This window comes from Mus musculus, chromosome 2, assembly GCF_000001635.26.
Source record: "Mus musculus strain C57BL/6J chromosome 2, GRCm38.p6 C57BL/6J".
Lineage (NCBI taxonomy): Eukaryota > Metazoa > Chordata > Mammalia > Rodentia > Muridae > Mus > Mus musculus.
The window spans coordinates 21,864,793-21,883,289 of record NC_000068.7 but is presented as its reverse complement, the minus strand read 5'-3'; the positions used below and the strand labels follow the sequence as shown (position 1 = coordinate 21,883,289).

Genomic DNA, 18,497 nt, shown 5'->3' with positions numbered 1-18,497 from the left:
AATGAAGAGGACAGAGAAGTTGAAAACAAAGCCTTAGAATCTACCCTGATGCAACTCTGGAGAAAATAAAAAGAAAAAAGAGAGGACAAGATTTTCAGTGCCTTGAGGGAAAATATTAAGTAGTGAAAACATTTCATTTTAGATCCATAAAACAGAGTAGGTCAAAGCAAAAACAAAAATACTATATCTGAGAATATCCAAACTTGGTTAACAGCTACAGATATTTGGAGTTCATAAACCCCATGCGCATTGAAGAGCCACTGAAAACCATACTGAAAACCACAGTACAACTTGTTGTAAAAAATGAGTGGGGGTAAATTGAAACAGTGGGTTGTTGGGGATGAAGGGGAACCACACAGACAATGGTGGTAATGGCCATCTCCACACAAGCCTGGAGGCAATGGAGCATGCCATTAAATATAGATAAAAGCAAATACACAAACAAACTAATTGCAACTCCCAACCAACAATTTATAACTGGTGAAAAAGTTCTCAAAAAACAAAGTATTGAGTTTGGTGGCCCATATCTATAATCCTGGGTGTTTGAGACCGGTGAACTGTCTTTTTTTTTTTTTTTTTTTTTTTTTTTTTTTAAATATTGAGACTGTATGAACAAATGACTATTAATTCTATAACGTGAAAATAAAATATGTAACAAAGCAAACAAGTCAGAGGACACTGACATTGTGTTATAAGTGTACCGTTACACAGTGAGCAGCCTACAATTATATGAAATTAGAATTTAATAGAACATGCATATTTGAAGGCCTATGGCAGTTAGTCCAAAAAAATGAAGTGAGAGTATAATTAATAATCCGACACAAGGAAATATTACAAATCTGTAACACCAAAGAATGCAAGGCACAGGGAAGAAGATTCAGTGATACAGATGGGGAACATGAACCTGTGTTGTTACAGTGCTCGGTAAATGCAAATGGAGAAGTGATCACTGGAAAGTGACATTGTGGTTTATACAGAGAAACAACACTCAAGGATAGGCCATAGGAAATGAACTTGAAATAGAGACACAGAAAGGCTAAGGGAAAATGATCATAAATATGTATACAGTGAAAGGCTGGATGACTGTCTGTCAGTCAAATAGGCTCTCAGGTGAGCCCACTGATGGATGAGAAAATGCATATTTCCAAAGGAGTCAGAGGAATATCCCATTTCCAACTGTTTGTGCACCTGAGCATAGAGCTTCCAGTGTCTACAGAGAAGTAACTAGAGCCTAGATGGTAGAGCCATGTATCTCAGTAGTCATAGATGTTAGAAAATGTACAGACAGTTTCCTAGAACAAAATTTCAATCAACTCAAATAAACAAAACCTATGTTCTCCAAACACATCTAAAATACCAAGTGGGATAAGCTACCTGCTCAGAAGTAAAATGAGTCGCCTAACTGTGAATATGAGAGGTTAGACTATAACACCTATGCTCTCTGATGACAACCGGAAACCAGAAACTGAAGTATATCATAAAATTCCAAATATTCAGAAATAAACCACACATTTCAAAGTGTGTATTGATGTTCCTAAAGAAGCAACAAAAGAGAGAAATAATAAAATACTTTGAATCCAAAACTTTAAGGGGAAGAAAAACATAAAACTGTATGAGGTAGCTAAGCTAGGGTATTGAGGGAAACTTGAAGGTTCACAGCACATCAGAAGACTTTGGGGTGATGCCTGAGTTGTTAGGTAGAAACAAACATGTCAGTAGAGCACATTTATGTGTACAGCATTAAGCTTCGTGGAAGGAAGGGGGTGACAATCACAAGGAACCAATGACATGAGCAGATTGATGCCACTAAATGGAAATGTGTTAATTCAATAAAACATTTACAGCAGTTAAAATGGAAGTGATGAAGACTGACAGAAACTGCATCACATGTTACAGCATCTATTGTGTTAAGTGGAATATTAATTACTTTATGATAATACACTTGACAGGTTAGGTTGAATAAAAGTTTTCTTAAATAAATTACAAAAGCTGATCTCATCCCTGCACCATTACTGGCTGCCTGGCCAAAGTCTGTGTCCAGGGCAAGATCTAACTCCCCAAGATGGTCCTGTGTTAACATATCTGGGGCTTGGCCCAGGCACGCAGAGCTGGAGAAGGACAGCAGCTGACACTAGCCACAGTCAGAAACCAGGAAAAGCCTTACCAGAGAACATCATTATCCTCAATTCAGAAGTTCAGCAGTGGGACAGAAGTTTTGCAAGTATTAGATAAACTTAATCATACTAAATTCTAGCAAAGGCAGTGCTAACCTAGACATACAGGATTTGTGTAGATTGGATTGGGGAGAGTGGTTGTGAAGGAAACAGTGAGATGAAGGGTGAGGCAAACACTCTGCTCTCATAATTCGGTTGTTGTGGCTGTTTGTCAATGTATATATGAAACCCACTGTTGTTAAAATGTAAAATTAGGTTTTGCTGTTTTGTCTGAATTATGTGGGGCTTTTTCTCTCTGATACATTTTGGAATAAAGTCTACTTGGCAGACTTTGAATCAGCAGAAGTGCTGCAGAGCCAGCCGATGGGACAGAGCTATGACAGGCAGAGCTACAACCACTGCCTCTCTACCAGAGATTCTGAAATCTAGCTATCCTTACCAATAAACTCACTTTATTGTAGTCTGTGAGTTGGGAGTCTGACTGGGAGGTCTGATTCAGAAGAAGTTTCTCAGGCTGTTCACATCCACCTGCCAACTCAGCTGCTCAGATTTGGGCCCAGAGAGCCAGAAAGAAAGCAGGCACTTGTCATGAGTCAGGAAGGTCCTTCTCAGGCTCCACCACTGAAATGGGAGAAACCACTGCTGTTTCATGGGGGCGTGGCCTAGCTTTGTGGGGCAGCTGTTGCAATGGCATCATAGACTTTGTGGAGGTATTTTTTAAATGAACTTCTTGAGTTTCTATAGCATAAAAATGTCATGCTACATCTTTTATCCAGAAACTCCACTGCTCGAGTGTTTTGTCTTTCTGTTTCTCCCCATCCTTTTCTAGCACACAACTCCCTCTTTGTAAGGCACTCTTCCTCAGCCCCAGCATCTTTTATACATTTTATCCATGCCATAACATTTTCCTCTGCACCACTCTGGTTCTGAAGCCCGTCGCCCCCCCCCCCCCCGCCACTTCTATATTCTGAGGGCTCCATTCTCATCTGAAAAGCTGGCCTAGTTCTGTCTCCATCTTGTTCCCAAATATGAGATGCAGAGCCCTTCCCTTAAGAGACCTAGAACTGACAGAATCCTGAGACATACCAGCTGTTACAATAAATTTGACTCTCAAAAGAAAATTATTTGGCATATGATAGATACAGGCAGATTAAAAATAGAGGAGATGACTCTGTGGGTAAGAGCATGTGGTAGTTTTAATATGCTTAGACCATGGGAAGTGGCACTATTAGGAAGTGTGGTCTTATTGGAGTAGATGTAGACTTGCTAGAGGAAGTGTATCACTGTGGAGGTGGGCCTTTGAGGTCATACATACACCCCAACCTACATATATATATTTATGTGTGTGTGTATATATATATGTATATATATTTATGTGTGTGTATATATATGTATATATATTTATGTGTATATATATATATACATGTATATACACATATACATAAATACACACACACACACACACACACACACACACACACACACACACACATATATATATATGTTACGAGACCCTCCTCCTGGTTACCTTTGGAAGACAGCTCCTGGCTACCTATGGAAGACAGTTCTGATGCAAAGGTCTTGTTCCCCAACTGTTCTTGATTTGTCAGTAAAGAAAGCAGGAGGCTAATTGCCAAATGGAAGATACAGTCAGGATTTCCAGGTCCAAGGAGGAAAAGGCAGACACAAGGAAGGAGAGAGGAGTTTCTGCCATGCATTGGAGGGAGAAGAACACAGCAACCACGTGAGTGAGTTCTCCAGGTAAGCTGGAGCCTGTGACCACTACTGCAGGTGGTGGCCAAGAATGTTTGACAGGGACTAGGCGGGGCTGGCCATTAAGTTTAGTGCAGGTGGAGAGATGGAGATAATAAATTGGTAAGGGTATGATTTTCCAGACAGAAGATAGTAAAGTCCAACAATTGTCCAAAAAGGAGCAAATTGTATGTGTGTCTTTTATCCATGGATTCAAGTGAAGCTGGGAGAGGGCTAATAGCACTGTCACCTCCCAGAGCTAAAGGTGGATAGAGCAAGAGGGAAGCTGAGTAGGGCCTGGTAGCTTTGCTGGTCTAGAGCTAAAACTTTCCCCAACAACAGTTCCCTTCTGCTGTCTGTAGATCAACATGTAGAACTCTCGGCTCCTCAAGCACCATGACTGCCTGCATGCTGCTATGCTTTCAATGAAGATGATAATGGACTGAAAATACAAAACTGTATGCCAGCTACAATTAAATGTTTGCCTTTGTAAGAGTTGCCTTGGTGATATAAGATACAATTTGCTAAACACATGAAACTCAAGAAGAATGAAGACTGAAGTGTGGACACTATGCCCCTCCTTAGAATTGGGAACAAAACACCCATGGAAGGAGTTACAGAGACAAAGTTTGGAGCTGTGATGAAAGGATGGACCATCTAGAGACTGCCATATCCAGGGATCCACCCCATAATCAGCTTCCAAACGCTGACACCATTGCATACACTAGCAAGATTTTGCTGAAAGGACCCAGATGTAGCTGTCTCTTGTGAGACTAGGCCGGGGCCTAGCAAACACAGAAGTGGATGCTCACAGTCAGCTATTGGATGGATCACAGGGCTCCCAATGGAGGAGCTAGAGAAAGTACCCAAGGAGCTAAAGGGATCTGCAACCCTATAGGTGGAACAACGTTATGAACTAAGCAGTGCCCCGGAACTCTTGACTCTAGCTGCGTATGTATCAAAAGATGGCCTAGTGGGCCATCACTGGAAAGAGAGGCCCACTGGACATGCAAACTTTATATGCCCCAGTACAGGGGAATGCCAGGGCCAAAAAAATGGGAATGGGTGGGTAGGGAAGTGGGGGGGAGGGTATGGGGGACTTTTGGGATAGCATTGGAAATGTAATTGAGGAAAATATGTAATAATAAAAAAAAAAGAGTTGCCTTGGTCATTGTGTCTCTTCTCAGCAATAAAACCCAAGTAATACAGAGTACTTTTCTATGCAAACAGAAGGATCTGAGTTCAAATCCTTAATCACCTGCTTTAAAACCACTCATGCCATGATCCCAGAAATGGGGAGCTTAGACAGGTTGATTCCAGAAGCTTGCTGAGATGGCTTCTGGTCTACTGAGTGACCCTATTTCAAAGGAATATGTGGGTCAAAAAATGGGGTACCGTGTCTGCTTGTGGCTAGGGCCACTGGGCGAGGCAGACTCAGGGAGTTTGACTGTGTGGACCCCAGGACACTGCTGGGGGGCGCTGGACTGTGAGAAGCCATGGGACCCAACTTCTGGGGTGAGAAAGGTGCAATCTGGGAGTCCCTGTGGAACTGCCAGAGTCTGGCTCAGACTCTCAGTCACCACGGACACTGCTGGGTACTGCAGAAGAGCTGGTTCTGAGGTCTGGGCTGCTTGTAGGCCAGGGACGACAGGTTCTCACTCTTAGACATCCCAGATGCTTCTGTATGTCTCAGAAGAGCTGAGAACAGAGTGTGGACCCTCGGGTGGATTCTGGCCAGGGGGCAGAAGGGAAAGGGGTTGGAGGAGAGCTCTGGCAGGTTACCTCATGGAGGAGAGAGTGGCTAGCTCAGGCGGCTGTCTCTGCAGGCTGCTTGATTTGGCTGGTGGCCGTGACTGGAGTTCAGGGAGGCCTCCTGGTGGAGAGATTAGATGCACCTCTTTAGAGGGAAACCTGCTCCATCGCTCCAACATAGCGGGTTCTGATGAGAAGAGGCAGTCCATGGTTTTAAGACTTTTTTTTTTTTTTTTTTTTGTAGAAAGGCAGAGAGAGGGAGAAAGTAGAGAAGCAGAGGGATATGTGGAGAGAGGGGGAGGGAGGGAGAGAGAGGGAGAGAGAGGGAAGCAAGGGAGCAAGAGTAAGAGCAAGAGAGTAAGAGGGTATGAGAGGCAAGAGATCGAGCATCACACCCACCCTAGTAAAAAGTGCGTGGCAGGCCCAAAAGTTTGGACACAGTCCTGAGGCAAAGAGTTTCTCGGAAACTTAGTCTCCTGGAGCCTTGGCATCCCATAGCAGAAATGCTCCAAGCTTGTCCTTGCATTAGTCAGTGAATGAACCTGTGTGCTTTCTTTCAATATTGTTTTATTATAGGTGCCTCCAAGGAATGATTTTACAAGTACCTAAATTAGGTTCAACTTTACTTCCTGACCTCCACCAATGTCCTAGGCAGTCCTTGAGCTCACCCTGGGCTTAGAATTTAGTAAGAGTGTTACCTATTCAGACTAATTGCCTCCAGTAATGAGAGAGATAGTAAAAGAAATCAGGCATTATTATCTACTACATAGAGTTAGAAAGGCTTAGTAAGGCTAGTAAGGGCAAGCTTAGCAAAGTAAGTTTAGAATTCTTATTATAGTTATGTATGGCAGACTACATTACTTAATAGAAGAAAGTCCCCCACAAAATCACTTAGAATAACAGTCCAGTCACTCCCATATACAGGAATTTACAATGGTTTAAGAAGAAGATTGGGCTGTGGTTTAAGGAGGAACTAGAGTATTGCATCATTCATGACAAGGTTAGCTAGAGCAGAACTCCCTAATTAGAACTATGGCTTGGGTGTGAAAGCCCTTGCCCCAGGAGCATAACGACCTCACACCTCGCTTCTAAGAATATAGCTGACCTTAGATAGAGCTGACTTTGTCTCAGTTGTTACATTGCTTAGCTCCTGTCAGCCTTTATGTATGCATTCTTCTGTTTTGAGTAGAGTCATTAAGCATCTGGTAACCTCAATGTACCTTGGCTGATGTGTCATCTAACTTCCTTATTTTCTTCTGTATTATAAGTCCTTGCTTTGAGAAATTACATTCAGATACAGCACTCTGTGTTCGTGCCTGTCATTTTTCTGCCAACTCCTTGTCCACCTGAAAACTGAAACCCTGGTTCCCCAAGGGTTGAGGGACCGACTGAGTCCAGTCTGTGGCAAGCGAGGAAGGGGCAAGCAACTCCTTTTATAGTGGACTGGCCATCCTGGATGTTTCCAGGTAACTGCGGGGAGGAGCATACCTGGTTGTTGCCAGGTAACTGTGTGGCTGAAGTCCAGACAGAATATCAGGAGCTTGGGGCATTGCCTACATGACTGATGGCCATACACCTCTCTGCAGGGGGATTGTGGGAGGCTGTATCTGAGACCTGAGCCAGGGGCCCAGGAGGCATGGCCAAACACTATCAGTCCTTTAGGGTCACTGAGGTTCCAGGCCTGTGCTCGACTGGGGACCAGACTGTCTGTGCATAGCTCACTGTCCCACAGAAATAGAGCAGAGAATAATAGAGGAAGATGCCTGATGTGCTCCTCAGGCTTCTGCATGCATGAGTACTCATACATTCATGTATATGCAACCATACACAGAGTTCACAATTAACAAAGACAGTATGAATAAGGGGACAGAAAGCTGAGGAGTAAGGACTTCCTATCTTGAGTGCAAAGGTCTGGGACTGTAGATCTTGACCACAAGTTCTATTCTCAGCATGGCCAATATATGCTTCATTTATGGAAGTTAAGTAAACAAAACAAAACAAAACAAAACAAAACAAAACCCATCGACAGTCCAATACAAATATGTTTTTTTATATTTGTTAAACCTGTATAATACTGAGTCTGTGACTCAGGAGAAGCCACAGCTATTCTTAAACACAATCTGCAGTGCCAGCAGTGCTAGCTTATTAACCAGCTGGAACATTGTGATCCCAAAGCCTTGTATTACCTTTAAATGTTCCTGAGAGACCCAGAGAGATAATGTGGAGTGCTTCTTGGGGATGTTTTTGGACACTCATTTCACTGAGTGGGAGAATCAAAATAAAAGTGGGCCTGTATGGTGGCTTATTTTAACTCACTGCTTGGGTGTTCTGAGGGTCACTGGCATCAACAACAAAAAATTATTAGATATTTTTTTTAAATTACATTTCAAATGTTATACCCTTTCATAATTTTCCCTTTGAAAATCCCCTAACCCCTCACCTCCCCCTGTTTCCCAACCTACCCACTCCCATTCCTGGCATTTCCATGTACTAGGGAATAGAGCCTTCACAGGACCAAGGGTCTCTCCCCCCATTTATGACTGACTAGGCCATCCTTGAATACATACATAGCTAGAGCCACAAGTTCTACCATGTGTTTTCTTTGATTGGTGGTATAGTTCCAAGGAGCTCCGGGGTACTGGTTAGTTCATATTGATGTTACTCCTATGGGGCCTCAGACCTTGAGCTCCCTGGATACTTTCTCTGGCTCCTTCACTGGGAACGTTGTGCTCCATCGAATGGATGACTGTGAGCATACACTTCAGTATTTGCCAGGCACGGGCAGAGCCCTACAAGAGACAGCTATATCAGGCTCTTGTCAGCATGCTCTTTTGGGTATCTGCCATAGTGTCTGGGGTTTGTGGTTGTTTATGGGATGTATTCAAAGTGAGGCAGTATCTGGATGGTCATTCCTTCAGGGTCTACTCCAAACTTTGTCTCTGTAACTCCTTCTATGGATACTTTTCTTCATTCTAAGAAGGAACAAAGTATCCACATTTTGGTTTTCCTTCTTCTTGAGTTTCATGTGCTTTGCAAATTGTATCTTAGGTATTCTAAGTTTCTGGGCTAATATCCACTTATCAGTGAGTGCATATCATGTGTGTTCTTTTCTGATTGGCTTACCTCACTCAGGATGATATCCTCCAGACTCATCTATTTGCCTAAGAATTTCATAAATTCATTGCTTTTAATAGCTGAGAAGTACTCTATTGTGTAAATGTACCACATTTTCTGTATCCATTCTTCTGTTGAGGGACATCTAGGTTCTTTCCAGCTTCAGGCTATTATACATAAGGCTGCTATGAACACAGTGGAGCATGTGTCCTTATTATAAGTTGGAACATCTTCTGGATATATGCCTAGGAGAATATTGCTGGATCTTCCGGTAGTATTACATCTAATTTTCTGAGGAACCACCAAACTGATTTCCAGAGTGATTGTACCAGCTTGCAATCCCACCAGCAGTGGAGGAGTGTGCCTCTTTCTCCACATCCTCACCAGCATCTGCTGTCACCTGAATTTTTAATCTTAGCCATTCTGATTGGTGTAAGGTGGAATCTCAGAGTTGTTTTGATTTGAATTTCCCTGATGATTAAGGACACTGAACATTTTTTCAGGTGCTTCTCAGCCATTCGGTATTCCTCAGTTGAGAATTTTTTGTTTAGCTCTGTACCCCATTTTTAATAGGCCATTTGATTTTCTGGAGTCCACCTTCTTGATTTCTTTGTATATATTAGATTTTAGTCCCCTATCGGATTTAGGATTGGGAAAGATCCTTTCCCAATATGTTGGTGGCCTTTTTGTTTTATTGACAATGTCTTTTGCCTTACAGAGCTTTGCAATTTTATGAGGTCCCATTTATTGATTCTGGATCTTACAGCACAGGCCATTGCTGTTCTGTTCATGAATTTTTCCCCTGTTCCCATATCTTTGAGGCTTTTCCCCACGTTCTCCTCTAAAAATTTCAGTGTTTCTGGTTTTATGGGGAGTTTCTTGATCCACTTAGACTTGAACTTTGTACAAGGAGATAGGAATGGATCAATTCGCATTCTTCTACATGATAACTGCCAGTTGAGCCAGCACCATTTGTTGAAAATGCTGTCTTTTTTTCCAAGGGTGGTTTTAGCTCCCTTGTCAAAGATCAAGTAACCATAGGTGTGTGGGTTCATTTCTGGGTCTTCAATTCTATTTCATTGATCTACCTGTCTGTCATTGTACCAGTACAATGCAGTTTTTTTTTTCCATTTTTTATTAGGTATTTAGCTCATTTACATTTCCAATGCTATACCAAAAGTCCCCCTTACCCACCCACCCCCACTCCCCTACCCACCCACTCCCCCCCTTTGGCCCTGGCATTCCCCTGTACCGGGGCACACAAAGTCTGCGTGTCCAATGGGCCTCTCTTTCCAGTGATGGCCGACTAGGCCATCTTTTGATACATATGCAGCTAGAGTCAAGAGCTCAGGGGTACTGGTTAGTTCATAATGTTGTTCCACCTATAGGGTTGAAGATCCCTTTAGCTCCTTGGGTACTTTCTCTAGCTCCTCCATTGGGAGCCCTGTGATCCATCCATTAGCTGACTGTGAGCATCCACTTCTGTGTTTGCTAGGCCCCGGCATAGTCTCACAAGAGACAGCTACATCTGGGTCCTTTCAGTAAAATCTTGCTAGTGTATGCAATGGTGTCAGCATTTGGAAGCTGATTATGGGGTGGATCCCTGGATATGGCAGTCTCTACATGGTCCATCCTTTCATCTCAGCTCCATACTTTGTTTCTGTAACTCCTTCCATGGGTGTTTTGTTCCCACTTCTAAGGAGGGGCATAGTGTCCACACTTCAGTCTTCATTTTTCTTGAGTTTCATGTGTTTAGGAAATTGTATCTTATATCTTGGGTATCCTAGGTTTTGGGCTAGTATCCACTTTTTATCACTATTGCTCTGTAGTACAGCTTGAGATGTTCTTTTATTGTTGAGAATAGTTTTTGCTATCCTAGGATTTTTGCTATTCAAGATGAATTTGCAAACTGCCCTTTCTAACTCAGTGAAGAATTGTGTTGGAATTTTGATGGGGATTGCATTGAAGCTGTAGATTGCTCTCAGCAAGATAGCCATTTTCACTATATTGATCCTGCTAATCCATAAGCATGGGAGATCTTTCCATCTTCTGAGATCTTCTTTGATTTCTTTCTTCAGAGATTTGAAATTCTTATCATACAGATCTTTCACTTCCTTAGCTAGAGTCACACCAAGGTATTTTATTTTATTTGTGACTATTATGAAGGGTGTTGTTTCCCTAATTTCCTTCTTAGCCTGTTTATCCTTTGTGTAGAGAAAGGACATTGATTTGTTTGAGTTAATTTTATATCCAGCTACTGCACTGAAGCTGTTTATCATGTTTAGGAGTCCTCTGCTAGAATTTTTAGGGTCACTTATATATACTATCATATCATCTGCAAATAGTGATATTTTGACTTCTTCCTTTCTAATTTGTATCCCCTTGATCTCCTTTTGTTGTCTAATTGCTCTGGCTAAGACTTCAAGTACTATATTGAATAGGTAGGGAGAAAGTGGGCAGCCTTGTCTACTCCCTGATTTTAGTGGGATTGCTTCAAGTTTCTCTCCATTTAGTTTGATGTTGGCTACTGATTTGCTGTATATTGCTTTTATTATGTTTAGGTATGGACCTTGAATTCCTGATATTTTCAAGACTTTTATCATGAATAGGTGTTGGTTTCAAGTGCTTTCTCAACATCTCATGAGATGATCATGTGGTGTTTGTTTTTGAGTTTGCTTATGTAGTGGATTATGTTGATAGATTTCTGTATATTAAACCATCACTGCATCCCTGGGATAAAGAGTACTTGATCATGTTGGATGATTTTATTGATGTGTTCTTGGATTTGGTTTGCGAGAATTTTATTGAGTATTTTTTGAATCGATATTCATAAGGGAAATTGGTCTGAAAATCTGGGTTTTTTTGGTTGGGTGTTTGTGTGGTTTAGGTATCAGAATAATTGGGGCTTCATAGTATGAATTGGGTAGAGTACTTTCTGTTTCTATTTTGTGGAATAGTTTTAAGGGGAATCATAATTCAGTTTCCTTTGAAGGTCTGATAAAATTCTACACTAAACCCATCTGGGACTGGGCTTATTTTAGTTGGGAGATTATTAACGACTGCTTATATATATATATAAAGGATATATGGGACTGATTAGATAATTAATCTGACACTGATTTAACTTTGGTACCTGGTATCTGTCTAGAAAAGTGTCCATTTCATCCAGGTTTTCTAGTTTTGTTGAGTATAGCCTTTTGTAATAGGATCTGATGATGTTTTGGATTTCCTCAGATTCTGTTGTTTTGTCTCCCAATTCATTCCTGATTTTGTTAATTACTATACTGTCCCTGTGCCCTTTAGTGAGTCTGGCTAAGGGTTTATCTATCTTGTTGATTTTCTCAAACAACCAGCTGCTGGTTTGGTTGATTCTTTGAATAGTTCTTTTTGTTTCCACTTGGTTGATTTCCACCCTAAGTTCGATTATTTCCTGCTTTCTACTCCTCTTGTATGAATTTGCTTCCTTTTGTTCTAGAGCTTCTAGGTGTGCTGTCAGGCTGCTAGTGTATGCTCTCTCTAGTTTCTTTTTGGAGGCACTCAGAGCTATGAGTTTTCCTCTTATGACTACTTTCATGTGTCACATAAGTTTGGGTATGTTGTGGCTTCATTTTCATTAAACTCTAAAGAGTCTTTAATTTCTTTCTTTCTTCCTTGACCAAGGTATCATTGAGTAGAGTGTTGTTCATCTTCCACGTCAAAATTGGCTTTCTATTATTTATGTTGTTATTGAAGAACAGTCTTAGTCCATGGTGATCTGATAGGATGCATGGGACAATTTCAATACTTTTGTATATGTTAAGCCCTGTTTTATGACCAATTATTTAGTCAATATTGGAGAAGGTACCATGAGGTGCTGAGAAGAAGGTATATCCTTTTGTTTTAGGATAAAATGTTCCATAGATATCTGTTAAATCCATTTCTTTCAGAACTTCTGTTAGTTCAATGTGTCTCTGTTTAGTTTCTGTTTCCAGGATATGTCCATTGATGAGAGTGGGGTGTTGAAGTCTCTCACTATTATTGTGTTCAGTGTAATGTGTGCTTTGAGTTTTAGCAGTTTCTTTAATGAATGTGGATGTCCTTGCACTTGGAGCATAGATACTCAGAATTGAGAGTTCATCTTGGAAGATTTTACCTTTGATGAGTATGAAGTGCTCCTCCTTGTCTTTTTTGATAACTTTGGGTTGGAAGTCAATTTTATTCAATATTAGAATAGCTGCTCCAGCTAGTTTCTTTGGACCATTTGCTTGGAAAATTGTTTTCCAGCCTTCTACTCTGAGGTAGTGTCTGTCTTTGTCCCTGGGCTGGGTTTCCTGAATGCAGCAAAATGTTGTTGTTTATATATATATATATATATATATCCAGTCTATTAGTCTATGTCTTTTTATTTGGGATTTGAGTACATTGATATTAAGAGATATTAAGGTAAAGTAATTGTTGCTTCCTGTTATTTTTGTTGTTAGAGTTGAGATTCTGTTCTTGTGGCTATCTTCTTTTAGGTTTGTTGAAGGATTATTTTCTTGCTTTTTCTAGAGTATCATTTCCTTCTTTGTGTTGGAGTTTTCCCTTTTTCATCCTTTTTTAGGGCTGGATTCATGGAAAGAAATAACGGGAATTTAGTTTTGTATTGAATACTTTGTTTTCTCCATCTACAGTAATCTCTAGGATATAAATAATGGTTCCTAAAGACACTCTCCCTAGTCAATAGCTGTCAGATTCTGACATGATGACACAACCTTTCCATATAAGGATTTGACTACATATTTTCTAATTACACTAACATACTTAACTTGGATGGCTTTATAATTGGCAAGGATAGAAAATCATCAGTGGGGATAACATGGTAGCAATGAAATCATTGTACAATTAATATTCTTATCTGTTTTAATTTTGGGTAATAGCACTTATGCTATTCAAAATAACATCTGTGGGGAAAGCATATTTAATTCAATCTGTGCTGTGAACTCTTTTCAGCTATGGAAGGTACAGTATGTATGCATAAATGAATATACAGACTGCCGAGGATTTATTTTCGCTCTATGGCAGCCTTGGAAATAGAACCAAATTTTATATAGCATCTTTTAGAGTTAGATTTAGGATGGCCCTAAATCCTTTATGGAAAGTAACATATCTAAAAAAGCTCCCATATCCACAGCCAAAACACACACACACACACACACACACACACACACACACACACAAATCAGCCAATAAACCACTTAATTTTCTATGTAATGTCACATAGTTGGATTTAATGTTTGCTTGCAAAATTGCATGGTGTGGTGATTAATTTTGATTAAGAACTGACTTGGGATTAGTGAGGCACAACTTTGGCTGCATCTGTGAGAACATATCCAGGGAAGATAAACTGAGGAATAAGTTTGCCCCGAGTGTCGGTGGGCAGCCTTCCATGGGATGGGATCCCAGACTGACTGAAGAGGGGAAAAGGAGAAAGCCAGCTGATTGTCACTATTGTCCTTTCTCAGTTTCCTATCTGTTGGGTTGTGAGCAAGCAGCTCCATGTTCAAGCTCATGCAGAGAGCTACCTCTATCTCTATGTCTTTCTTTCCCAACAGACTGTGTACCCTTAAACTGCACACCAAACAAACTCTTCCTCCACTAAGTTGCTTTCTGTTGGGCATTTGCTCATAACAATGAAAAAGTAATTTATTCACATGGCTTCTTTTACTTTGTGAATATATATATGTTTTGCAGTTTCCAATGCCTTGCAAAACTAAAAATGCTATCAAGGATGTTGTATTGACCTCCTTAGACAGAAAGCAGGAATATCTTTCTTGCAAATCAGTCAAGAACCTGCATGGTACTGGCAAGCTCAAGATAGTGTCCTGATTTATGAGAATTGCTTCATCTCAAAAGGAAGAATTCTTTATATGCCCCAGTACAGGGCAACGCCAAGGCCAAGAAGTAGGAGTGGGTGGGTAGGGGAGCAGGGTCGGGGAGGGTGTAGGGGTCTTTAGGGACAGCATTTGAAATGTAAATGAAGACAATATCTAATAAAAAATTGAAAAAAAGGGAAAAACTCTGATTTAGTGAGGAGAGATGAACTCCAGCGAGAAGTAGCCGAATCACTAGTCATTGTTGATAGTTTTCTGAGCTGACCACCAAGAGGACCCACCAGGGTCCTTAAGCTTCCTGGTGAGTAAATGTCTGTAAGTCAGGTATCCTTCCATGTTCCAAAGTAGGATTACCAAGAATGTCTACCAAGGGGCTCCAGTGCCGAGTCACACTCTGGGCCAATATTGCTATATCAACAACAGGGTATTACATCTGCATGGATACCAGATTTCTCAAACCACTTATCCATATGGCATTATCTCACCCATTAACCATCATACCTCTCATATGTACCTCCAAATACACCTTAGCCAACCCATGTCCCTTTAATCACTTTGATATTCCTAAGTAACTTCATTTGTTAGCAGAGAAGTCTGACATATTGCATTCACCACAATGCTACAGTCTGTTCTCCTATGATGACTTTAGAAAGCTCTATAACAGATTGCTCATTGAACCTCTGGTCAAATCTTTTATTGTTTTCTAGAGAGCTTGGAATAAACTTTCTTATAGCACAAAGACTGTGCATGATCTGTCTCCTCCTGTCTCCTCTGCCTTTCTGTTCCTTTTGCTCATGACTGTGTCAGCCTTTTTTAAGCTCCTTGGACAAAACCTGAGGATTTGCCTTCCCTGGAGATCCTTGCACCTGCTGCAGACTCTTCCCAAACACCTGTTTATATGGCTAAATTCTTGGAACGCTCTTCAGGCTAAAATTGAAATATCCCAACTTTCAAGAATCCTTCCTCTCAAATGAGGACTCATGGAGAATGTGAGACTCAGAATAGGTCATAGTTAATACAGCAGAGCCCAGGAAGAGCCTCATTTTTTTAAAGTTCTTGTTCTCACTTTCTCATAGCTCATGTCGATTTGTCTTTCATATGTGTTTCTCCAGTCTTGATTTGGGAACATTATTAATTATACAGGAATGTCTTCTAATTATGCTTGCTTATGTTGTTTTGAATCTGAAAAACAGAGAGAATATTGCAAATGTTTAATAGTTTCTCAATGATTAAGAGTAACCCTGGAATGAAGATTCTGACCCCTGCCTCCACCCTCTCCTCCAAACCACACTGATATGTGGATAGCAGGATTCACAATGCACACTTTAGTTCATCTATAAAGTCTACACAGAGACTGTGCCTCGCTGTGTTCTTGTCTGGAGGGATCTCACCTAAAACAGATCAGAAAAATGTCTCCTCATGAGTTGGTTGGTGTCTTAGGGTTTCTATTCCTGCACAAACATCATGACCAAGAAGCAGTTGGGGAGGAAAGGGTTTATTGGGCTTACTCTTCCACATTGCTGTTCATCACCAAAGGAAGTCAGGACTGGAACTCAAACAGGTCAGGAAGCAGAAGCTGATGCAGAGGCCATGGAGGGATGTTCTTTACTGGCTTGCTTCCCCTGGCTTGCTCAGCCTGCTCTCTTATAGACCCCAAGACTACCAGCCCAGGGATGGTCCCACCCACAAGGGGCCTTTCCCCCTTGATCACTAATTGAGAAAATGCCTTACGGTGAGATCTCATGGAGGCATTTCCTCAACTGAAGCTCCTTTCTCTGTGAAGCTCCAGCTGTGCCAAGTTGACACAAAACTAGCCAGGACAGTTGGTGTAAAGTGAAAGTGTATTTTAGGCTCAGTTTCTGACACAGAGCAATATGTCCACCAGACAAGCATATTAGAACTAACAGTTTATTTCTTCTTGGATCATTTTTTCTAATCTCATCATTCACATTGTGATATGAATATAATTTCTGCATCTGTTTGTTACTCAGTGTCACCCATGGAGCCCAGAACCTCCTACTGTCTCCTGGCCTCTCCAAACTATTTTTCTAGGGCTTGAGCATACCAAGAACATATGGCATATGTCACCTTGTACAGACAAGCACTAAGAGGCTAGCAGACAAGAAATAAATATCCATTTCCATAACTGCTACAAACTAGCAGGAATTTGACTTTCAGAGGGCATGGGCACCACTTTGCCATGATTGAATTGCAAAATAGAAAGGAATTTTGAAGACTGTTTATTTAGCACATTGGCCTCAAAGATCCATTAAACCTCCTTGCCCGTCTCTCCACCAAGCTTTGTCTAGCCTCTATCTTACCATATCCAACCAATTCTTTCCCATTCTTTTAGAATATTTGTACGGCATTAGTACTATGCAGAAAATCTAACCAAAAATGTTTGGTTATTATATTAGAAAGTAGTATACTTTTCATTTAGATGATCTGACCTCTTGAAAAGGCAAGAAGAGAGCACAAGGTTCACCTTGGGAATAGTACTGCTGGTAGTCAGTGCCTGAGATGTCGTAAAGTCTGCTGCAGTGCAAACTGAGGAGACCACAGAGGTCTCTCACACTGTGTAAGATTCATGCTGCAGTATGTAATCTACTAACATGACATAACATGGTTTTCCTCTCTTATCTGGAAGTGTGAGAAACTTCTTATTGACCTCTAGCCTACTAGCAGTGGGTAAAACTGTTGGAAAAATTCACGTACATAGAGATTTGATGAGTTTATTAGGTGAAGACCTTTCCACCATTGTAAAAATGTTAAAGTATCTTCAATATTGATAATAACAGATAGAAGAATAATACATAGAAAAGCTTACTATCTTAGCTGCATCACAAACTGAGATGTACCTTTGCACACACCACCTAATCACTCCAGCTTCTTTTGTTGGGCTCTTAGTATTTCAAATGCATGGTGCCTAGCACCAGGAAAACCACCCAGGGAATAAAAACACTCCCTGCATATATGTACTAATGATGCTATTTTTATGTGTCTTTCCTCCAGTACTTTAGTAATCACAGATTCTCTAATTATATAAACTCAATGTCTCCAGTTAGGATAAGCTACAGAATCTCAGCTGTACTTTGGTATCCAGAGTGTCTTAGGTTGAAAATACTCCAGAAAGCAAGAAGAAGGAAAATACAACCCAAAACCTATCACCTATAGTCTCAGTCTGAGTAAATAGAGATTACCTCGAGTCTACTGATGGCTTGCTGTCTTGGCACATTGCAATACCAATAATGTGTCCTATTGTTTGTAAATGATTAAGAAACAAAATGAGATTTTCCTAGCGTGGCTTGTTCACACTGAACCTAACCAAGCTGGCTTCTAATAATTGTTTTGTCTTTTATAATGCTCCCAAGCCATCTGTTAAATAATCAAGCCTAGAATTTTGTCCAAGAAGACTCTGAATGCTGGTGAAGTGGAAAGACTCCAGAGGAAAGATCAGGTCTAGGGTTCTACCCTCATTTTGTCATTAGTCAACTGATGTAGGTCAGGCAAACACTCAACTCTAGAGCATCCTGTTTCATCTGAAACACGAGTGAATCAGAAGACATGTTCTCTCTTGTGCCACCCAGCTATGAAGCCAAGTGTCCTTCATTGTACTAGTCTACAGTTCTTGGAGAGTACCCTTCTGATTTGGATGGAAATCGGGACTTAATTACCCATTAGTCTGTGCATTTCTGTGCATTCTAGTTCCTGTTCTTGACTAATTAGCTAGTTGAGCAAGTTGTCCCAGTTCTGTGTGCCCCAGACATTCTACTTCCAATATAAAAAGGTTCCTGTCACACAATGTCTCCATTCTTTAATATGAGCCTATGTGTTGGGGCAATACTTAATCATC

At 40.8% G+C, this 18,497-nt stretch overlaps 1 long non-coding RNA gene across 1 annotated transcript in view; it reads left to right on the top strand.

The window, feature by feature from the left end:
* Window positions 1-4,457, top strand: part of Gm39767 — an 85,335-nt gene extending 80,878 nt beyond the window's left edge. Inside the window, exons 5-6 of the long non-coding RNA XR_866004.1 lie at window positions 3,785-3,935; window positions 4,289-4,457. This is a non-coding gene — a long non-coding RNA (predicted gene, 39767). The remainder of the gene's footprint in view (window positions 1-3,784; window positions 3,936-4,288) is intronic.
* The last annotated feature ends 14,040 nt before the right edge of the window (window positions 4,458-18,497 follow it).